General features: G+C 47.0%; 1 protein-coding gene across 5 annotated transcripts in view; it reads right to left on the minus strand.

The window, feature by feature from the left end:
* Positions 1–11,582, minus strand: part of MRAS (muscle RAS oncogene homolog) — a 40,780-nt gene extending 29,198 nt beyond the window's left edge. For 3 of the 5 annotated variants that reach the window (XM_064451279.1, XM_064451278.1, XM_064451275.1), the window contains exons 1-2: positions 11,202–11,324; positions 10,797–10,968 (exon numbers count right to left, since the gene is read on the minus strand). The gene's annotated coding sequence lies outside the window, so the exon portion shown is untranslated. Of the gene's footprint in view, positions 1–10,796; positions 11,174–11,201; positions 11,325–11,452 lie in introns of those variants that run through there. The other 2 variants (XM_064451277.1, XM_064451276.1) reach the window with 2 other exon arrangements.
* Between the last annotated feature and the right edge of the window lie 12,847 nt (positions 11,583–24,429).

Below are 24,429 nucleotides of genomic sequence, written 5' to 3' on the forward strand. Positions count from 1 at the left end.
ACTGTGTTGCTCTGACCTTACGGTAGATCGCATACGCCATTCCTATATCTGTATAGTGCCAATATTTTTAAACATCAAGCAAAGAGATGCTAGCCTTAGTCTTGGCAACTCAGGTACACCTCTCATTTGCATCACATTTTAAATATCAGACTGGCAGAAAGAGCAAGAAATTTGGATTTGGTTGTTCTTTGAACTGCTGGGTTCTCCCTAAGGGACATTCACTCCATGTAGAGGTCTTTTTCATGTGCTTCAGCACATTCAAGGACACTACAAAAATAAAATTTTAACTGAAAGGCAATTGTAGATATCCTTACATTTTACCTTGACCTTGTGAGCTACAACACGGGATGGTTTACCCTGATGGTGTCTTGACATGTTTCTGCATATAAAAATATCTCTATTAAAAGCACAGACAGAGATGGCATGGATTGCAGCCACTTGAAAAAATAAATAAATAAAGCCCCAAAGCATTAAGGGCTGGTAAGGGACAAGATTACTTTCATCCTGCCACAGCATGTTTCAATTTAACCACTGCATCTCTCAGCACTTTTGGTTCATATTCTTTTACCACACAGAGACACAAGATGGGTATACGCCCAGCCTTAGGAAGGGGAAATTATATTTTGGGTCATCAGCTCCACCCACTGTGTCCACCCACCCCTCCACTCCACAAGGCTTTTGAAGTGCACCGGTCTCCAACAGAGGTGACAGCACATTAGCCTGGGGTCAGGAGGGCTTGGGATGCCAGATCGCTCCTGAAGCTGGGAGGCATTTCGGGAGCTTGTTGGGGCCAAGCAGCTCCATCGGCAAGTCCCTCACCTCCCGCTGCCCAGGAGAACACCCTGCCCAGGGCTGCCTGCCCCTCTGCTTCCACCACGGACACCAGCAGACACTTCCTCACCTCCTTCCTCAGCTCTCGTTCACTGCCTTGAAGGTGGCAGACTTCCACCTACTGCTCAAGTTCAGCAATCCTTCACCTCTTTGGCTTAGATGGCTCCTCTTTGTCCCTTCCCACCTCTTGGCTAGACCCATCCACCTCTTTGCAAGCCTTCCCAAGTCCATATAAACTACAACCACAGCTATTTTTCTCTTTTTCCCCCCAAAACAGATGGGGGAATCTGACCTCCAAACTAGAGAACTGCTCCCAGTGTTTTGCACAGCAAAGGAATTTATCCTCACACTGCACAGAATCAAACAGGAGCTTCAGCATAGTATATGCCTGAAAATGCAATTTTGCTCCTTTGCTTTGACAACCTAACATTTATTCCCATATTCTTGTGAGGCTGGTATGTAAACAACAGGGAGTGACTTGCTGTGCTCAGGAGACCTTAGAAAAAGAATTGTATTTCTCTGCCCTCCTGGATCCAGTAAGTCGTCCCCCTGAGGTTCAAAGAGTTTCTGAAGCTCCTAATTTTAAAATCCAAGGCATAAAAATGGGTTGCTTGAGCTCTTTTCCAACACAAAAGTAGATTGGAACTGTTGTTATTTAATAATTCAAATCCCAGATGCTTAATTAAACAGACTTGCTACACTGCAAAAAGAATAAGAAATTATATATCCCCTTAGAAAACTTTGCTGATTAACATGAAAGACTTTTCACGCTCCGCAGGTGTTCCTCTCCAAGTCAAACTTTTGACGATGGACTTAACACTCCACAAGTAAATCTCATATAACAAAACGCAGCTCACAGGACAGGCATGTTGCAGTGTCTTATCAGCACTTCTGTGCTGCATGGAGCCATTTTGCAGAATGCGCAGAGGAAACGATGCTCAGCAGAGCATTTTAACAGAGCTTTTCAGACTAGACCAAACTTGAAGAAAAGCAAATGGTCTGCTCAGCTCCTCATGCTTGCTATTTTGGCTGTTCACAGATTAAATCTGAAAGCACCCACAGCATGTGGAGGAAAAAGAGATGTCTCTCACCAGCGACCTGCCCTTGAGCTACAAAATATTTTCTGAAGGAAGAGCTGCAAGTACTCATTCAAGTCCACGTCACCACTACAGCTCTAACCTTTGGAGTTTTAATCCAGAGTTACAATCCTTCATCAGCTACCCCCAAGGTCTCTTCAGGTGGAAGCAGAGCAGGATGTGCACAGGATAGGCTCGGGCAACACCTGCCTTGTTCTCCAAGGGTGGTTATGTCAGATGTAGACTCGTGGCTAGGCGGGTACCTACCAGTGAGATCATATGCTATGCGGAGCCACGGTGCAATACTTGATGTTGCATTGTCGTTTCACAAAAACAACTGGCAACAGCTCGGGGTTTTGCCAGAGCACTAGGGCATGTCTCCTCCTCTCCCTAGGTTAGCTGCGGACTCCTGATACATGTGATTCTGTGATTCTTGTCCCCACCGAATGCCAGCGGCCATGAAACCAACCTCTGATCTGCAGCTTAGCAGCAAGCACTCCTGAGCCGAAGGGAATCCTTCGGTGATCTCCCCCTTCTCAGTTCATCACCCCACAACACAAGCTCTGTGAGTGTCCTTGATGATTATTTCTGGGATTGAGTGCTGGGTACCAAATAACTTCTCTCCCAAGAGCCCTACTTTATAGATAGATGTTCCCCACCTGGCAAGTCTTGTACTTAGGCTGGTGGCACTAATACTTCCATAGAAGTATTACACAAGACATCAGCTACATATTTTCTGAAGATCACAATCTCTACTAAACTGCCAGCTGTCTACACAGACCACTCAAGAGCTATTTGGGTATGTTAAGTACAGGTGACAGACCCGATAAAAGTGTCCGGATGTGCCTGAAAGATTAAATTCCATCTGCATCCTACTACTTTTCGTCATTTCATACCTTTTTGGAGTCTTTGTGTGTCACAACAACCAACTGTTAAAGGAGCTGGCATCACAGGCTTGCAAACTTAGAGAACAAAATCCTTTAAATGCCTTTTTGGAGGGACCCAGTACCTGGAGATATGCTACAGGGGATGTTTTAGTAGCCCTTTAAGTGGGAAGGCCAGTTCAAGAAAAAAATGGATTGGATTCCCACTGCACCAATGTCCATTAACATCCTTTTAAATGGGGTTGGGTGGGTCTTTGTTCCAGCTATTATGTATCAGAGTCACCATTAGGCTTTGTGCTTCCAGCAATGCAAATAACAGATCCCTATTCAAAAGCTTTTCAATCCCTCTCACTATTGCAAGATGAGCAAGTATTTGTTTCCACAAACCAGAATCAGCCTCACACCATTCCAGCCTTTTCTGTTTTCCAATATAACCTTGAAAAATATATCAAAGGAAGCTTAAAGATGCTCATTTTGGTACTGATATGACAGATTCCTAAAGAAGCAAAACATAAAGCCCAGTAAACTTTATTATTTTCTGCTCACTTTGAAAACTCCTCCTCTCAAATAAGGAGGCAAAACAGAGCAGCTGCAGAGCACCTTGTTGTTACCAAATCTGCATCTCCTGGGCACACTGCACTGTCTGGGTGTGTTCACAGTGAGTCCATCTCCATCCTTTGTTCTCGGCCCACCCAGCAGGGAAGTCCCTGTCCCCCCTCTACCTGTGGTCAGAGCTGAGCCATGCTGGCAAGCAGAGACTTGGAAAGCTGATTTCAGTGGCACAGTATTCCATTAAGGAACTTTTAAATAAAGAAACAAACTAAAAAATCCAACACTTGCACTTCATAATTAAGTGCAAGCCAACTGAACTAGCATCAAGGCATGCCATAGCAAAAGTATGCAAACCCTGGCATCCCTGTGTCCCCAGCAGGCTCTGAAAGCAGAGCTCCGGTAGCCTGTACCGCAGCAGACACCGACCTTGTTTCTCTTTGGGACTACAGCTCTTGTAGAGAAGTGAGCAGAAGCTAAGACATACCCAGGCTCTACCTGCTCCCACTCAGGGTGCAGGTACCTGCTCACAGGGTGCTGTGGGCATGGCCTGAGAGGCACAGGGACATCCCTCCCCTGGCTGTGACCAAGGGGTGACTTTCCAGGCGAGGAGCTGTAACATCTGGGAGGGTAAGATCTCTGCTGCAGCCCACAGCTCAGCAACCTCCTGCCCGAGCCCAGGGAAGTCAACAGTGCTGAGTGCTCCCAGGTTCTTCAAGAAGAGTATTTCACTGTAACCAGCACATGGTACATGATACGGGCCCTGAGCGAGGCACAGCATGACTTAGAGCTGACTTCAGTGGGCTTTAGTTTGATCTGTAAATCCTCTAGACACTTCACAAGGGTGTTGCTCAACTCCTGCTGCCTTCAGCCTCACAGGAGGTAGACATAAATACTTAGCATTAGCATAGCTCCCCATGGCTCATTTTTAGTCCTTTTTAAATATAGCATCCTATACACATGGATACATTCTGAGCAATAAAACTCATATTGTTACTGTTCACCATGCAACCGAAACAAAAAATTCCTCCTGCCAGCTTTGCAACAGCTTCCTTGCCCAAAACTAGAAGACCGGTGCGCCTCACAAGGCTGGGATGGAACAAAGGCAGCTCTCCTCCATCAGGGAGCCCTGGCAGCACAGGGGCACAGCGCAGTGGCAGCAGATGTGGAGCCAGTGGCTGGGCAGAAGGCTTCATCGCCAACCCAGCCACTCATATCAACTTTACTAAAAAGAGTAGAGCTAGGTCAGCCCAGGAAGAACAGGGGGTTGCCCAGAGAAGCGGAGTTTCAACAGCTGTGAAGCAGCCTGTGCCAGCATCAGTGAAGCCAGGCTTGCTGAAGAAGTGATAGTGGCATCTCTAGCTGGGGGATGCTCTCCATCTTCCCCCAGACATACATCATCCTCACCCTCCATCACCAGGCTTGAGCCTTCCTCCTTAGAAAAGCTGAACCCCACCTCATCTAGCCAAGGAAATGCCCCAAGCTGCCTCAGAAGCACCAAGGAGGAACCTGATGGGAAGAGCATGGACCAGAGCCTGGTATTTTTCATGAGAATTGAGACCCAGTTTCAGCATCCTCCTGCCCGTCCTGCTGCAGGCTTTCTTGTGTGATCCTGTGCACTGTGTTTAGCCTTACTGAGTACTTCAGATCCCCAGCTGTGTAAGTGAGATAAATAGTAGGTCCCTATCTCACAGGTATGTTGCAAAATAAGCAGATTTGCATTACAAGTGTTAGAACGATGCTTTACAAATTGCTCAAATACCAAGACTAATCCATCACTGCTCAAAAAGAAAAGTAAAATCGATAGCAAAATAAAGCCTTACCTACACAAACATAAAATAGTAGGGTATGCAAGACTGTTCTCTTAGTTTACCTGTTTCTTCTGATAACCCTGTTTGCCCTGGTGACTCGAACCGCTCCAGTCACAAGTTGTTTGAATTCAGTGCACCAAATCGTGTCTGGAGAAATGTATGTTTTCCTCTGTCTACAGTGACAGCCAAGACATCGGTCATCCTCCCAGCTGTTCTAAAGACATAGCTGAAAAGGACATGCTCACATCCATCCTGCTGTCAGGTGACTTTAGAGTAGACATTATTACACCTTAGACCTCTCTAAGATTATCCATGAGGATCTATTTTCCACAGTATTTTTCTAATTTTTTCTTCAACCTCCTTATTTAATATCTGAAACAAGTGGAGTGGCAGAGCTGCCATGCTCCTCCTAGAAACTGTCATTTTAAAGACATAATAACTGAAGCCTTTTCTTAAAACTTCCAGGAGTATGTGTGGCTTAAAAAGCTGATTCCTGTTTAAAATAATGACTAAGACTCTTAGGAATCTAACTCCCAAAGTCACACAGGTAGTTTTGAATATGTTACCCTTTTAGAGCAATTATGCCATCAAAGTTCCAGTCAAAAACTGATGAGCGTTACTAATATATGCCTATGAGTGAGCCTGTAAGTGAAAGACTTTCTTGCTTTATTTACACTCCAGTAGATCAGAAAGCACGCCAAGACTTATTTTTACATACAAGAGTAACCGGCCTGACCCCAGGACACACTTAACGGGTTAACCCACAGCCCAGGGAGCAGGTTTATTGTAAACTGGCTGCAAGCTGATGCAGTTGTACTCATTTCCTCTGGAGATGACGGCAACTTGGAGCAGCTGTTTGGTCTTCAGGTGGACTAACACCAGTCACTACATAAACCAGTAGTGGGTCTGACCCACCATGTTTGCTCATTACAAGTCACCATTGCAGAACAGTCCCCAGGAAGTCCTCAGTGGCACTCACCCTTAGACCAAGAACTAGGTTGCAGTCAGGAGTTGGCAATAACCAAACAGAGAGAGCAGAGATCAGCCAACCATGTGGGGGCATTTTCCCCACCTTTGAGAAAATTTAGACTTTCCCTTCCATGAAATGAAGCGCTTAGCAAGTTAATACGGGAATGAGAACTATTGTACATTCAAAAGGGAGGCTTTGTATGGAACCGTGGAATTTGCAGCCTCAGAAGTCTTAGATAGTGGAGAGCTGAGAGGGATGAACAAAGAATAAGCCATTTTTACCACACTGCATAAAGTTATATATTTGGTACAACATTCTTTCCAGAAGCAGACCTTTTGAAAGAGAAGGCATGGCAGGCATTATGTTATATGGGAGAAGGTGAAGGCATGTCAGCACACTTTAAGGTGCTCTATAGCAGTAGTAGAAGAAACTACAAGAAAGTAGTCCAAGATTTTAATATCAAGCCCATCAATGGCAAACAAATTCTGAAGCCAACAAGATTTAGCCAAAATTTAATTTTAAAAAAATCTCAGTTGTAGAAGCATTGAGCAATTCTGCTGGTCAATTCTGGCCAGAAAAAAAGCCGCAGGAAGGGGAATCCAATCCCAGAGTATCTCAGATGCCTTCTGAAGTATCTCAGCATTTGCTATATTTATGCTCCCAACACACCCCACAAAGAAGAAACTTCTACCACCCCATTAAAGAAAGAAGTGGGCTCAATGAGAGGCAGATTTACAGTTGTGGGTATCTGTAAGAGTTGCTGACCTCTACCTACCCACCTTTGGGCAGCCTGTGACAGAGAAGGTACCTGGAGGAAGGTTTCCCATCTCTTCAGCTAGCTTCAGCCATTGGACTGGTCTCTGATGAAACCTATATATCTGTACAGCACTAACCATCACTTACTGAAGAACTAATGTCGGAAGCAGAAAAATTAGCAGGAGAGTCAGCAATAAGTACCATAAGTACTATAAGTACAGAAAACTACTTAAAAATATCATTAACCCTGCCCCCAGCTCTTCCCTCAATCATTATTTCAGGAGAGATATTTTTGTAAAATTATTTCATCATCTGTGAACAGGTGGCCAGTGTGCCATATCTCTATGCAAGACTTCCATACATATTACTCCTCTGCAGACATTTTCTCACATATACATGCACGCATGGGTCAGCAATTGCTCCACTACATTCTCAAATGGAAATAAGAGTGTCATAAAACTCAAAAAAAATGAGTACGCAAAAAAATTCAGCATCTGAGGTTACAGCTGTTTGTTTCTCCTCTCAGTTCAGAAAGAGCCAGTCGTGGCTTATTGCAGATGTTATTGAAGTTGATGGTCTTGCTCTAGATTTATATTGGATACATACACCCAGGATGTGACCCACTGGAGCGTTGGACTTTTGTTTCCCCATGGCAAAAGATACAGCCAGCAACATTCAAGTAGAACAGGAAGGCTGTACTCTCCTCCCCACTGAATATCTTCTCTCAAGTGCCCCTGTAGGCAACAACAGGAGAAAGAAGCAATAACTCCACCAAGGAGTGGGCTAACCTTCCTCCCATCTGCCAGTCCCACGCTCATTCTGTTTTCATTTGAACCAAGTCCTCCCAGGCCCTTCTGCTTTATACTTCATTAAACTTGGGTGCCTCAGACACCACAAGTAATATCGTTCATCTTTGAAAGGTCACTTTCAAGGCACATTTCCATATCTTTTAACACCACTTCTCTTCCTCAGCCCTGTCTACAGTACTGTCTTGGAAGCCTGAAAATTGATTCCGTATTTTCCATATTGTATCTATCCCCTCACCCCGATCTGCTTATTTATGTCAGCAAAAGCTTATGCAACCACTGCCACCATGCAAAACTACTCCCTTCTTAGTTCCTGTGGATCCAAGTTAATATTCTCCATCTCTAGAGCACTCTCTGCATTAAGGGCTGCCCATGCTGAGCTGCAATCCCTCCTGTCCCCACCTCTGCAAGTAAGAGAGGTAAAGCGATGCGCAGTCATGGAGAAGTTACAATGCTGAGGCAAGAGCAGCACCGCGCCGCGCCAGAGGCCCTGTGCAGGCTGCAAAGGCTGAGCAAGGCTGGAACAAGGAGCCACCAGGAGCGACAGCAGGGCTGAGCAGTGCAAAGCAAACAAACCAGGCAAAACCAAACTAAGACTGAGCCAGTTGAAGTCTGGAGCCTAAAGCTTTCATAGGGCAGACCGACTCATCCTGATGAATTGGCTCACCAGTACCCAGCAGGTCAGCAGGGATGCCGGCTTGGCAACTGTGGGAAGTAGGTAGAGGCTCTTGGCTTGAATCCAGCCACAGAAAGTATTTCACACCCAAAGAGGGAAGATAAAAAGGGAAGGGCAGAAATGAACAAAACCAAACAGCTTTCCTCAAGGAGCCCTCCAGAATTAAGAGCAGAAGGGAGTAGTTTCTGCCCTGATGGTCCCAACAGCAAAACACCACCAGCAGTGTGTGGTGTGAGCTAAAGGGCCGTGCAGGTCTTGGGTACAGGACACTCTTTCTGTCCACAGTTAAAGAGCTCTAAGGAACCACAGCATGATGTCAACGATAATGATTTATCACATTCGCTTGTCCTTATGTTGCCCTCGTGTACTATGCCAATGACAAGACCAGCTCAGGTACAGGTCTCATCCTCCTCCTTCTAGTTCCCCAACTGCAACATCTCCCCCAGTGCCAGGAAGCATGTGGGGAGAAGGAAAGAAGGTCTCTCTAACCACCAGATGATACAGTTTTATTCCTCCCTTTTGTTAGCCTCAGTCCCAGTTTAAGAAAAAACACACCCAACACAACATATACCAAAACTCCCCATGAACATGAAGAAGGCAAGCTTTGTTTCCGTAATTCTAAGTTCCTCTGCAAAAAATTTTGAGCTTGTGAAAACACCCACCAAAAATTCAATAAATAGAAACTGCCTTTCACATCATAGCTGATAACAGATGCTGGGCCGGCTCTGACCCTGGTGCAGCTGCTCCGGTTCGGGGGTCGTGCTGGTGGTGCGTTTGGCCCTCTGCAATCTGGGCTACACACTCGATCGTATGGGGTATCTCCTGGAATGGAGTATCAACATCAAAGGATGTCAAACAAATTGATGCAGAACTATAATATGAAGAACACCTATTTGTCTATATGCACTATTACTTTTAAAGAGACACTATCAGCTTTGTATTTTCAGACTCAAGTACCTAGAAGGAAATCCTATCTTCATTAGGCAGTCCAAAGCTACACTACTAAGAGGTGGGTTTTTAAAAGCTATTACTTCACAATTTCCTTGCCACACCCTTGTTCTCTCTCTTATCTTCTCCTAGGTTTTTAAAACTAATATACTCCATTTTTGCAATGCCCCATATAGATTCAGAGCAACAGACAAGCACCTTTCACAAAGAAGAATAATAACTGACCCATGCAGAGTTAGGCCTTTGAAATGCACCTCTGTCATACAGAAACAGCCTGAGCCAACCCGATAATTTCATCGCGAAAATTCAGAAAGCACATCTACACCCAGGTACAACTACAAAGTTGGTGCGCTTGTTCTTGGTACCAACTATTGTACAAACAACAGCCTCCAGATGAAACATAAAGTTTCCAGTCAATAGCACCCCTTTAAGCCGGCCACCAGAAAACGAACTTAGATGACTTAAGATACCTAAGAAGTTGGCAGCTTAGATTTTCACGCTTTCATAACGTTAGGCAAGTAACGTAGAAAGGCACCAGCTGATGGGTGCAGAAGGGCTGCAGTTACCTGTGCTGGGGGAGAGCCTCGCACGGGACACAGGACTCCACTCTGCGCTTTGCTCTTCTAACAAAACCCCATCCCCTACTCCGGACAGCCACGGCGCAAAGTCCCAGTTCGTTGCTCAGAGTGGTCAGCTCGCCAGGGAGGGTTACTGGAGCAGCCGAGCACAGGATGCTGAGACTAGTCCCCTCAAGGTCTAACTCTCAACTTGCTCCTCAGCTCGCAGCCAGCGTGGCTTTAGCTCAGTTTCTCTGTCTGGGAAGCAGCGTTTTCTAAACACTGTTTCGTAGGCTCTTGAGCCATTTAAAGAAAAATAATAATAAAAGAGTCATAACTTTTCTGACTAATCCCCAGCAATCCCAAGAACAAGTCCTTGTCCTTCAGCTGTGGTTCAGTTGGTTTGGGTTTTTTTTAAGTAGAGAAAAAGTAAAACCAGAAAAAAAAAAAGAGAAGTACCTCCTCCTCTCGTTTCTTTATAATTAAAGATAGCCATCTGTGCCTTTCTTCTGAAAGACTAGCAGATAACTCAAACCCATGAATCTGGAAGCTTTCCCAAAGTATTTAGTGGTCCAAGAGCAGTTTTAGTTCAAGATAAGAAACCTTGCAATAGATGAGAACACACAAGGGGTAGGAAAGTAAAAGATGAGCCTGGCTCTGAATCTGCTGGGGGGGGAAAACCCCCCGACCCAACAAAAATCCAACAAACCCGCAACTTCCAAAGGTCTTTCACTACGCAGGGTAACTCGGGGCGACCGCCCTTCCCCACCACCCACCCAGACGAAGGCAGGAGACCGACAGCGGTCCGGCCATTCCTCATACAGCCCATTTTCAAGCCTTCAGCAGGGCAGGACAGACCCCCGCCCCCTCCCCGGGGCACCGAGAGCCCAGGGCCGCCGCGCGGCGAGACCCGCGGCACAAAGCCACCGTACCGTCCCAAGCCCGGCGTCTGGCGCTGCCGACGGCGGCGGCTCCGCGGCGACAGCCCGTTCTTCCCGACGCCCGCCTCCGGCCGGGGAAGGCGGCGGTGCCCGGGGAGCGCTCCTCCCGGCGTGGGGCGCGGGGCTCATGCCCGAGCGGGGCACCGCGCCTCAGCAGCGATCACTGCGGGAGAGCAGAGCACAGGAGAGCGGGGAAAGCCCCGCCGCCGTTACCGCTGCGTGTCACGGCCATCCCACCCCTCCCGCGGGCTTTTCACGCGTGGAGCGCCGTAACTCCTCGCGGCGCTACCCCGAGCCCCCACGCTTCGCGGGGGCAGAAGCACAAGAAACTGCGATTTATGGTGGGTTTGGGGGTGCTTTTTCTCCCACCACCGCCCCCCCCCCCCCCCCGCTCACCCGGGGCGGCGCCGCGCCCTCACCGCCCGCCCATGCCCGCCGAGCAGCGCCCGCGGCCGGGCAGCGCCGCCGGCCCCGGCCCCCGCTCCCGCCCTGCCCCGCCGGCCGCGGCAGGGACGCCCGCACCCGGCCATCCCTTATATCGCCGCGGCGGCTGCTATAAATAGCCCGGCCCCGCCGCCGCCGGGGGCCGGGCCGGGCGCCGCCGGCGGGGGTTTCTCGGCCGATGGCGGCCGAGACCCCCCCATCACCTGCGGCTCGGTGACGGCGCCGTATTTCGCACTTTTGACTCATTTTGATGCCGCTCTCCGGCGGGCGCGGGGCGGCGGCGCTGCTCCCGGGGGGCCCCGGGCCCGCCGACCCCCGGCGCGGCAATGGGCCCGTCCGCCGCCGCCGCGTTAAGGTGGACCGCGGCGGCGGGAGCGGGCGGCGGCACCTTAAGCCGCCCGGGCGGGCGGCCGGTGCCTCGCCTCGCCCCGCCCGGCATCCCGGGCACCGTGTGGATGAACGGGAGCGGACCGACCCCCCGGGCCGCGGGGCTCTGGGCAGCCGCCGGAGGAGGAGGAGGAGGAGGGTGAATAACGGCGTCTCTGCAGGCGCTGCTAGATGGACGGGGCAGCGACCGAATGGACGGGATTATACAAACGGAGTTCATGCCCCATGAACGCCACACGCTATGCCGTTAGGAACCAGTACTATACCCTCACACACACACGCATATATTCACAGCAAATACAAGGAAACATTATCAACTTTTATCACAATAACAGAATTTGAGCTTAATGCACCAGGGTTCATCCTAGGTGGGACTTCAGGGAACACGCGGGCAGTGGTTACTTTTCCTACCTCTCCTTTGTGCCCTTGGCAATGGGAGACAGAACCAAAGCAGCGATTCACATCTGTCTTGCGGGCTCCTTTGCCACCTCACACCTTCCCCTTGCAGCTGACGGGTGCAAAAGTCCTGCTTCTGCATGTGCACTCGCTTATGTACGCATGCTGCCCTCGCAGAGGGTGCAGGCAACAGCTGCGTGACAGCAATCCATGAGAGTAGGGACTGGTGGGTCTGGCTCTGCCCCATGTCCTTCAACGGGACCACCTTGGGCACAATCCTGCGTGGTGCTGAGGCACATACCAAGCAGCCAGAGCATCTCAGGGGACTGCATTTAGGCACCTGCTAACTTACCTTGCTGGGTCAGGGTGCACCTCCATGCCGGTTTGCACAGCAGATGTATGTGTTTTGAATTGGTTCTTGCAGACAAGTGGACAGCACTGGCTCCCCTTCTGTGCCAAACTAGCATTAGGTACACCCCAGTACACTCCCTGGAAACATACCCGAGGCAGCCTGGCACTGTGCTGTGGCCTGCACAAAACAAGAGAAAGCCTCCATGCTGTCTTTCCCACATAAGTAAGAGGCAGAGAGGAGCACACTGCCATTTTACAAGCAAGATATACAAGCCTCTGCCTCAAAATTTGCATTGGTCCAGTGGCATGGAGGAGGTAAGAGGGAGCAGACCCGCAGCAAGCAGCCACAGCTCACCTGGCCCCTGGCCACGGCACCCATGCCAGCTCACCCTGCAAATTCTTCACTAATCTCACCCTGTATCGAGACAAGAGACATATCCAGGGGAACCCCCGCAGGCTTTCCCAACCAACCAGGGGACCGATGCATTTTGTTCTCATGAATCAAAAAACTGGGTTTGTTAGACATGTTTGTCAACATGTCTTGATGTCCAGTTTGTCAACAGGAGTCACAGGTTTGCATGTGAATTTGGTGCAAAACTCAGCTCCTCTGTTGGCTGCAAGTTTTCCTTCCAGGATGAAATGGTGTCCTCAGTTTCCCAAGGGTGAACTTGGTCAGCAGCCATGTGTGCAGCGCAGCGGTGGAGGTGGCTGGCTACAAGGAATCTGGTTTTTGCTATCAGCACATCTTGCCACAAGCCGAGGGCAGCACTGGCAAAGCTGCAGGTGAGCAGTACCCATTAGTGAGTTTCAAAACACAGCAGGTCATTTATACACTCTCAAAGGTGTGGGAATGTTGTTGCTAAATGCTGGGGACGCGGCAGTCCTGGGACCCATAGGCCAAAGGTTTCAGGTTTAGATCTTTACATCTGATCATCCAGCTTTGTACTTGGGCATCTTAAAGACATCACCCTTGAGAGGAGGCTCGTTTCTGTTTCTGTGGAGATAGCTATATTTCCAATCCAAGCCCAATATTCAGACACCCAAACCTGAAAACCGTTGATGCATTTCATACCAAAGTCAGTAACATCTGAGAGGAAAAGCCCATGGCCTGGCTCCTGCATGACAGGTCTCTCGGGTATTCCTCAGTTCTCAGTAGCCTTCCTCCCCATAAGAAATATTAAAATTATGTAAGGAGGAAAGCCAAAAACTCCTCTTTCAATTCTAGCCACTATCTGGAGCAGCATTAGATTTCTTGTAGTGCGTATTCGTTAACAACATTGCTAAAGGGGAATTGCTGCTGTGGTTGAGCACTTACACAATACAACTCCTATTTAAGTGCATTTTTGTATCCTGCTGAGTCACCCCAAGGAGCCCTCAAACAAAATTTCACGTTCAGTTTGACAGCACAGGCAGTGGCATGAAAAGCACCCCCTTTAGCAGCCCTCCCCGGGGGTATACAAGGACAGGATGGGCAGCACTTCAAACTGTGGAACTTAATACAAAGCTAAAAGAAAACAGTGCCTTAAGATTTCAGGGAACGTTTCCCCCCATACAGCCTTAAGCACACGACATTTCCAGTCTGTTTCAGCTTCACTTAATAGATTAAAGTGACCGTACAGTCTCTGAACTGCTCGGGTCAGACAATACTTCAGGCGAACTGTCTCTAAATAAGAGGACGCATTATTTATATAGCATAATATTTCACTATTAGGGCTAGATGAATGTGCCTGTTTGTTGTCCCATATTAAAGCTGAGTGGGTTAACGCAGTACGAGCCACGTGTGGCCTCTTGGCTTGTTTTGCTGGCAGCTGCCTTTCGGGCTGGCTGGGGACGCTTCCTTTGCCAGCCCCTGGCACGCTGCACGCGAGCTGAGGTCTGCAGCGGGCGGCTGCAACCACAGGGGCTTGCACAGCACGGGAGCAAGGCAGGGACTGTTTGCACCAAAAAATAAAATCAATGTTTTCTCCGCAGGAGCAGGGCCGTGGGTAAGATTTTTGTCTGTAGCCAGGGATAAGAGGTCACTGCAGGAAAGGCAGAGGGTGGAGATGGGGTCTGAGGGCCTGCGGTGGCCCTCCCATGAGCTAACCCAAGGCGCTGCTGGCATTTCTGCCTGGAGGGCAGTTGGGTTGTGCTGGAGCAGGGAGCTGTACCCAACTGCATCCCGCAGACATACATGCACCCTCCTGTGTGGGATCAGATCTGGCTAGAGTGGAGACCGATGCGCCTGGCCTTTGGTGTTGAATTTGGAGAAGAGCACAAGGAGAGCAAAGGCAGGAATCCTGCCTGATGGCTCAGTCTCAAATGAGAGGCAAAGGAAAAAGTTGAGGTGCTCCCATGATGTGCCAGATGGCTCCAAATCTGCATGAAACCCACACAACAGCTTTGCTGTCACTTTAAGTCCAGTCAGTCAGAGGTAGCAGATCACTCCTCCAGGCTATGGATGAGGAATGTTGCTTTGCATCTATGGACTAGGAACAATGAAGCTATAAAAAAGAGCTTAAACAGCTGAGATTCATTTCACTGTACTTCTGTGTGGTGCTTGGCACTGGCTGCAGTAAAGCTACTTAGCAGTAGAGGACATCTAGTGATATTCACGTGCAACTACATAAACCCGATAGAAGTTCACATGTGACTGCTAAAGAGCCAGCGTGGCTGAAGGCAGGATATGGTGTGGCAAGAGGGCTGGGAGAGGCTGACTGCCCAGCACCCTCTATAAAGAGGGCAGAAAGGAAAAAAAAACCTGAGAGGCATTATACATAGAAAACATACAGCGAGGGCATAGACAGAAAGCTCAGGTGAGCTGGTAGTGCTGCACCTTTTAACAAGGAGGCATTACAGGGAAGCAGAGCAGTTTTATTTCTACAGCAAAGGCTCTTAAGTAGGGATGCAGAGATTACAAGAAGTAGTTTTCTTTCAGGAGTCTTTGCTCTTATCTCAGTTTGCCTTTCATGTGATTCACCCTGAGCACACACTGTGAACATCAAGATTTTTTTACTTCTTCTAGTACAAGAGATCAGCCCTTTCTCCATACCCTTTTGCAGCCTGCCACTCTTTGTTTGAGGAAGGATATATAGAATACTTGCCCCCTCCAGGTTATTTATAACAGGGGATTCTCTGGAAATATTTTTCCGTACATATTCCAGGCCTGGGATGAGGAATTTGGTTGTGGAACAAAGAGGCTTCTAATTTGGTTTCTAGAAAGACAAGGATCAGCAGAGCTTTATAAAAGAACACACTTCCCTAAGGAAATAGACTCATCTGATCTGACACTTCCTTTGAATGGAATTATTCACATTAAGATCACCATTGATTTAAGGCCCCACCATCTTGCACTTATTTCAATGTCAGATGCGCTCAATTTACAAATGCTGAGGAAAAGTGGGACTTTTTTAGTCCTAATAAAACTCAAGGAAAGTAAGTTTCTGCCAGCCAGATTGGATCCTTGGGAATAGCTGTGCAAACCTACAGTACGCAAAAGTTTATGGCTCAGCTGCCCGAGATGGCTCAGCAAACAGGTCTGATACAGGATCTGAGTGGTACCTGGCTATTAAATGATGGCAGCAGACCAGCACTGGGTACAGACTCTGACCAGGGCAAGCAGAGAGTGACCACAGCATCAGTGAGTAGCCAGACAAGATTTTTTTCCCTTACCGGATAGTTTTTCTGGCCTGAATTGCACATTGAAGGCCCAATCCTGGACACTCCTGCAAAGAGAACTGAGTACGAATTTGGTACACAGAGATATCTACTCAAAATGCAAAGGATGGTGTTGAAAGGCCATGGGGACAGAGGAAAATGCTGTATTAGCTAGGACAATGCTGCAACAACTGTTGGTTTTTGGACCCTTCAGGCATCTGTGTTATTTATCAATGGATTCTATATTTAGCAATCATAAGACCAGAGTGTGGAGCAGCCCAGCTCCTTGCTGGTGAAGGAGCTCTCCAGAGGGGAGCTGGTGGCTAGCAGAGGCTGGCACAGCTCTGAGAGCTCTGCAGTAGCTGCTTGTACAAGGCAGGAGTCATTTCTCCAGCACACTGAGTCATTGTAGGAAGGAGACTGAATCTTACTCAATTTCCGAAAGCAGAACAGCTCTAAGCTCTCTTGTGATGAAACAAAAGCTGGCGGAGCACATGCTGTTATATAGCAGGCAGAGAGGCCACTTGAGACACATTCAGGAGGCCTTCATATGAGCAGCAGCAAAGGATACTTCAGAGGCTGAAAGCTGCTGGTGTTGAGCAGGGAAGGCACAGTGCTGCTGCATTAGTACTGGAGAGCCGCAAATTAATGCATGATGTGAGTTTTAAGGCAGAGTAGATGAGGAAATCAATGACCCAGACAGAAGGGGAGATAGTGCCAGATGAAGCCCAATGACGACATTTCCAGGCAATTTGTTCACACCGCTGGGTGAGCTGCTTGTGGAGAGATGGAACAGATTAATGATGACTGCATATACTTTGCCCAAGAGCAAGATTGTGAGATTCACAGTTGCAAGGGCCTTGGTGGCCGTACTGCTTCCATGCAGAAACATTAATAACTGATTCTCTTAACTATCAAAGCATTAGCTCCAGCTGATGTTACCATTTCTGCATGTAAAAAGGTAATTACTTTCCCTCTTAGGGATTCCATCTGAGGGATGTACAATGCTACAGTCAGTTACATATTCACTCACAAATAGAGTCTCGTGAAAAAGGCAGGCTTTCAGGGGAATTTGAACCTGAAGGGACATGTGTCAATCAGAACACTAACAAAATTTAACTATGAAAATCTTATTCTGTAAAATACTGTAATTGCCATTTTACTGGAGAGAGAATGGCAAGGACTTCTTACATCGTGCTTGCAGTCCAAAAGCAGTTGCAATGGGCTAACCTGCAGAAATCTAACATCCAACAGGAAGAAAAACTAGCTAATCTATCTAGTTAATGCTCAGGTTTCTGGCTGGACACTCACCACACTTCAAGAGCTAAGGCAACAGAATTAAGTGCAGGAGAAAGACAAGTGGCCTGGACACTGGCTGCCTGCTGTGAGACATGAAGACAGAACATGGCAAGTGGGAAGTGGGGTATATTCACATTGCTTGAGGTTTAATGATCTCAGTCCCACGCATACAAGAGAGCAAGTCCTGTGCATGGGTGACTCTCTGCCCACGTGCTCTAGAATTGGCAGGGCTAGTCTGCCCTGCCACCTGCCATTTACTGAAGGCAATACCTTAATAAAGCAGTTGAGTTTGTAGTGTCTGACAGACCTACACTGGGGCAGGGACCCTGCTCTTGGCCTTTTTGGCTTGTGTACAGAGCAGAATGCTCTAAACAGAGCTATAAATACTCCTGTGCCCACTGCATGCTCGAGGTCAGAGCAAATGATCATAGCAATTCCTTCTGGCTTTAAAAATAAGCTATGAATCAATGCATTCATTGCAGGCTGAGTATCCCCGGAACGAGGCTGATGGTGCTGCTCCAAAACATTGTCATTCTGGGCAAGAGCACTGTAGACAACAAAGTCCATGGTAGTGAACAGCATAGAAGAGGGCACGAAGCAGCCTGGTCCCTAAAACCCACCTCTGGCAAGAAGTGATTCAGCAGAACACCTGGATGCCAAACCTGGAAATACCTGTTGGCTCGAGGAAGTATTTATAACCCTCTGAATGGTACTGATCTGTCAGGTTACATCTCAGATCTCTCTGCTGCACCTCAACCTCCACACTCTCCATTTGAAACTCACTTTATCAGCTCATAGCGGAGGAAGCAGGACAGGTGAGAGGAATGGGAGCTGACCTGCAGTTGGAAAGCCAAACCTCAGCCCTAGGGAAGGCAGAACAACCTTACTGCCAGCACATTAGCTGCCACCCTGCAAGCTCAGAGAACGCAGTCAAGAAGGCAGGATACATCCTATTCAACATTGCCAAGAGCAAAAGCATTCCGAACTCTTTCAAGCCCAAGCTCCCTACACAGGGAAAAGGCCTGGATCCAAACATCTGCCAGAATTATACGGTGGCAGAATCTAGCTTTAGATTAATCCTGCCTTAGCCAAGCATGTGAACAAAGGTCCATCCTCTGTATCTCCTTTATGGGAAAGCCCTGTAGTTACACCTTGAAGTGATGCACCCTCTGAACCCACCTTGGATGTCCCCTGCAGGGAGTCACTTCTCTGATTTCTGAAAGGCAGTTTTATGTGGAAAGAGGAACTGTCTCCAGTAAATTCTTGATGCTACTGGCCCAAAGACTATGGTAGCCAATATTTTTGTAGAAAAGCATTTCAAAGAGGCTCTCCCTCGGATTCTCTTTCCAATTCATATTGCTCTTCTCTCCCTACTTACCAACTTCGCAAACATTTTTGTGGCTGAATAACATTTTTGGTCCACTGCCTGTTTCAATCAAGGAAAACCTTTCTATTGACTTCTGGGACAGTCAGGCCCAGCTATTAGTGAAACATAAAAGCATTCGAACCTCACACTACTGGGACTGTGTGTGTAAATGGCATTACTTCCCTCCTCCTGTGGTTGCTCATGAGATCAGGACACAAAGGCAGCCTGTCTTTTGGGAGCTTTCCTTCCTTTAGAAGCCTGTTTGCCTTTCTATCTCATAATGACAGTGAGAAATCCTTAAGGGTTTTCTAACTCCCATTCCCCAGCAGAGAGCCCCAGTAGGCAAAGGCTTTGTCAGGCAGCATGTTAATGAAACAGAAAACATGACCTGAATTTTTATAGCTTGTACTTAGCAGGTCATTTACTTGTCATGAAAAGGGACATTTTGCATTGGTTGCCAATAATAGCTTCAGAAAAGCAAGCACTTAGTTCTCATGTTTAATTCCCATGAGATGGAAGGGGGAGAGGAAACCCAGAGCTGCTCCCTTTCCCCCACCCCACACTGGTATATTCAAACTATGCAGAGCACTCTCCTAAAATTTAATTGCAGGAATGGGAGTGCTTGTGTGACCTTGGTAGTGAAGCCCACATGTGTGGCCAAGCTGAGCCCCAGATCCTCACCGAGAAGGGTTTCTCATCCTCGCACCCTGCTCTGCAGCAGCTCAGCTGAGCAGCTCTTTGCAGAGCAGAGCTTGCTATTTTCCTGGCAAACCTGCAGTCTTCTGGCTGGCCAAGGCTGGGTCCCCAGACCTAGGCTAAAACTGTAAATCAAAAGTACCCTAGCTGTGGGGTGATTTTCAGAAGCTGGATGGTCAGGCCTTCCTCTTTATGCAAGGGGAACAGTGAGGCATGCAAACGCCCCCACAGATAAGGAAGATGTTCTTAAACAGTCTCTGCATCCAAGCTAGCACGTGTACCAGCTGCAAAACTGAACTGGGCACAAGAACAGTCTAGGCCTGTGCCAAAGAAGCACCTGTCCAAGAAGCACTTGGACAATGCTCTCAGAGATATGGTGTAAATTTGAGGTTGTCCTGCGCAGGGACAGGAGTTGGACTTGAAGATCCTTGCGGATCCCTTTCAGCTCAGGACATTCTATGATTCAATGAAACCTGAATCATTAGATGAGTACTGACAAGCGCTCTCAGTCTCTACAGAAGGGCCACAAAGGCCCATTTCTCTCCTCACCTCTCCATGCCCATGTAAGCCTCAAATAATAAAAAGGGTAGGGATGAAGCTCCTCACAAGACTTTGAGTGCCTTTAGCAGCTCCTGCACTGGCCTAGAGGTGAACAAAATCTTCTTACTGACTCCAAGTACTGCATTTTCAGCTGTGCAATATTCTTTGTGTCTCATGGAGAAACCTTAAATCTAAGACCAAAAATGTTTGTGATTTCCACTCTTTAAATGGGAAGAACTTCAGATTTCCATTGAAAACTCTAGAGAATGTCCCTGGTTGGTACAGACTGCTTTGTTCTCCACCCAGGATCTTAGTGTTTTGCCTCAGCCTTGCACCTCCTGTTGCCCCTGTGGCCATAAACCTCTCCAGCACCTCCTCGATGTCTTCAATTAGTTGAGTCCCTTCCAAAGAAGCATGCTAAAGACTGATGAAGAAAAAGAAAGCAACACTATGACATTTTTTCCAGATCTCTCATGATTCCCTATGCATATATCCAATATCCTCTCCCCATCCTTAGACCCCTTTCAGTGTACACTACGGTGTGAACATTTGTGCATTGTGCAACATGACAGAACTCCTGGGCAGGTTTACAGACTCCTGGAAAAGTATGTTGGAAGGGACCTGTGGAGGTCTGTAGTCCAACCTCCTGCTCAAACTGGAAGTTATTGCCAACACTAGACCAGCCAGCTGTGATTTTGAGCCCAGATACAACTGTAGCATGTTAATTACTGCCTGCTGCACTCTCACATATGTGAGCTATGTAACTGGTGGTCAATGGCAACAAAATTGAGTCACAATATGATTCCATTAATTCCTTCTGTACTACAGCTTAATGCTGTCAGCTGTACTATTAATGAAGACATCTGTACTATTAATGAACTAAGATCATACACCATCTTTCTGGAGAGCATATAAAATTAAAGGCCAGTGTTTTCATGCCCTCACCAATTAGTAGTACCATAGTCCATCATGGATCAACGGGGCTGTTGCTGGACAGCCCTTTGCTCCAAAAAGAGCCAGGTGTCAAAAGACTGTCCTCACCAAGAGGTAGATCCTGCCCTCAAGAGCTGAAGTAGACCGAGCATAGCTGAGAACACATGACTGCATGAGGTTGGAGCCAAGAGTGCTGACATGGCGCTGCTCTAATTCATGTAGGTCCACACGCTTCATCATGCATTTGTCTCCGAGGGACAAATCCACACAACTGTCAGGCTGGTCTGACTGATGTCTTTCACACATGAGCCATCAAACAGCCAGACTTGCCCCTGTGCAGGGTCTTTAAGACCCTGGTATCCAACTCTATTCACCAGGGCAGGATCATTGAATTACTGAGTGTGCTCACTATAGGATATTTAATAAGGGCATGAAAAAGCTACCAAGAAAGAGAGATCATGACCCTGTTTCTGCTAAACCAGTTTAATTTTAAAATAAAAAACCCTCTAAATAAAAATTTGAAGGGACCTCTAAACATGGATAGCATGGCTCATCAGATTAATTACAGGACAGAGTGCATTTCAGATATTGATCTGGGTCTGGAAAGGATTTAATAAGATTAGTTAGGAGTTACTAGCACAAGATGGAGATATCCATCTAGTTCATAGCTTTGCTGAAGTCAGGGTACTTACACTAGACAGTAGTGCAGCCCTTTGAAATCCCCAAGCAGAAACTACCATGAGCTTTACAAGCATCAGTAAATCAAGCCTCAGAGGAATCGTTACCTCATTTCACATATGAGAAATGGGAAAACAAAGGCTCTTTGCCCCACTGTTGTAAATGTGGTTGATGAGAAACCTTCAAGCACAGCAAATTTTAGAAGGAGAAAACCTACTCATAGCTCAGTGAATCTGCCAGGCATTAATGAGGTCAAAACCAAGCTTATATCACTTACTCAAAAAAAGATCATCTGGAAGTGGAAAGTCACTAAAATTGCCATCATGGTTGGTACAAGTTAGCTTATTTTTTGGTGCTTCCTGAAAGGTGAGTTGAATTTGGAATGGTTTCAAAGACAGACTAATGATTTCAGCTTGAAGAGTCACTACTTGTCCAGCATCCAGGCACCATGTGGAAACCTTATCAGGATGCTGCTTGGACTGTGCTACCCTTCATGTTTCTTCTGCTTGCTGCCAAGTTCTGATAGAAGTCAACTATTTCTTTTCAGAGGGAAATCTATGATCCTTGCCTGAGTGAGCAAGGACTCGGCCTGCTCTCCCCATCCTGTTGCTCACCAGGCCTGGGTGGTGTTTATGGAAGGCCATACATTTTTACAAATATCTCTTTGCAAGAAGCAATGCTGAGGGTCACGGGACTTCAGCGGAAGCCTCCTGATGAAGGCTTCTAATGCTCTAAGAACCTCTGCTTAAGTATAGCTGCATGGATGCATGCAAAGTTACTTGCAGCATCGAGGCTCCATCTCACCCTCAGCATACTGCCACTCTGAAATTCATTTGGATAACGGGTGTTGCTTGCACAAGTCTTGATATCTGAGGACATAATCTTTTGAATTCTGTGACAGCTTGGGTTCTAAGGAATAATCCAAAGGGTGTCCTGAATGAGCATGTGGGTGTTGTTTGCACTGACAAGATGGTAATTTGATCTAAGGAGATGCTTCAGCACGCTGCAGTAATTCAAATTGCATGCTAATTCAATCCCTGGCCTCTTTTCTGTTGAGTGTGTGTCACCAAAATTTCCAGCATCTCATATCAGCCGTGCCTCTTTAGAAAATGGAACCTGCCAGCTCATTTAAAAATCAGCTGTCAAGTAACATCAGCTTTTACTCAGACCGCAGCCAAGATCCAAATCAGCAAGACTAGAAATAAAAGGCTCTGAAGTGTGCTACTAGCTGGGACCTATTCATTCCCCAGACCTGTGCAAAGATCATGATCAGTTACATTATTTGAGAGCCTGAGGAGCATTTCTTAAGCCACAGAGAACCCACAGAAAAGAGAAGTCCAAGTGTCAGGACTTGAGACATTTGAAGAATCATCATAACAGAATATGAGGAAAATTGAGTCACTTATAGAAAGAAAAATAATTTCTAGGCCACAGGGACAGGGTACCTAGTTCACCCATGGGCTGTGGAAAGCGATCTGGGCCATTCACGAGAGATTTTCCTTTCTTCTGCCACAGGAGGATGACACAAGCAATCGAGTGCATTGCATCTTTGCCTAGAAGTAGAGATCCTCTAACAGGAGTGAGAAATAGAAGACTTAAGAGAAGATGGTCTTGAGGTATGATGGTATGCAGGTGTTGAGTTTTAAAATGTTGCAATTAAAAGAAAAAACTCTGAGGAAAGCAGGAAGTGACACAGCAGACTGAAAATAAAATCCTTGGAAGAGTACAGATTCAGGCAGAATAAAGGGATTTAAGGAGCTGACATATCACATGCACTTCAGTGAACAGAAAAAAAGCTACAAATAAAAGTAAGCGTTCCTTTGTAACTTGCACTTTTATTTTGGAGTGAAGGAAAAAACAAAAGCCTGGCTCTCTATTGTATTGGGGGGAAAAAACATCTGATTGTGTTCCTCTCTTAAGAAATTAAGCTAACAAGGGGTTTAGATTTGAAAGGAAGAAAGACGATCATTTCTGCTTTCAGGTTAAATGCCTAACAATCACACTTCTGCCTGGAGTGCTTAAAATTGGCGGAAGTGCTCACACGTATGCTAAATCCACAGGAGTTAGATCTCAGAGGCTGAGACTGCAGAGGCTGGGTGAACACCATCAGTCAGCTTCCTCCTCCACCTCCCCAAAATCTCATCTCTCCTCCTCCCACTGCCCTTTTCAGCTTTGATGTGAAATCGCCATTTCTAGGATGTGTTCTTGGAAGCTGACAATCTGATTTTGGGGGAAATCCTCTATCCATGATAAGCCGTTTCCATGGGGATTAAATATTTCAGTTTCATTTTTGTGCTGGGAGCTTCTATAGATTTACTTGCCAGTTTTCATGCCACTAAAAAGATAAGGAAAACATCATCATGACAGAGGTCAATTTATACTCCCTACATGTAGGAGATACTGGGTAGGGTGAAGTATGGCATATCAAAGCTGTTTGATTTTGTACGACAAATCCAAATGTTTTCTCATTATGGAATAATCTCAATATACAAATGAATGAGAAATTTCAAGAGATCATTTTGAGTAGGTGCAAGTCTCCCAGTCCCTATTGGCATTTCAGAAGAGGCAAAAGGAAAACCAACCCCCTAAACCAAATTTGCCTGGAGTAAGCTGGGAAAACAGGTGGTAATGACATATCTAACCAGGGATTTCTCATTTGCTTCTTATTGTATTAATGATAACTGGCCCCAACCTGAATTCTGCAGCTATGCAAGATTCCCAGTGAAGCCACCAAGAGCTTACTGGGGCAGGAAGGAGGCAAGCCTCTCGGCTGCACCTTTGATATCTGGAGTCACTCCACCTGTGCCTGGAAAGGCTAAAGCATCTTGGCCATATCCTTTTATACTTGGTGGAAAAGCTCCTTAAGTTGTACAAAACTTAGCAGCACCACTTCACTGA

Source organism: Phalacrocorax carbo, chromosome 5 (assembly GCF_963921805.1).
Source record: "Phalacrocorax carbo chromosome 5, bPhaCar2.1, whole genome shotgun sequence".
Taxonomy (NCBI): domain Eukaryota; kingdom Metazoa; phylum Chordata; class Aves; order Suliformes; family Phalacrocoracidae; genus Phalacrocorax; species Phalacrocorax carbo.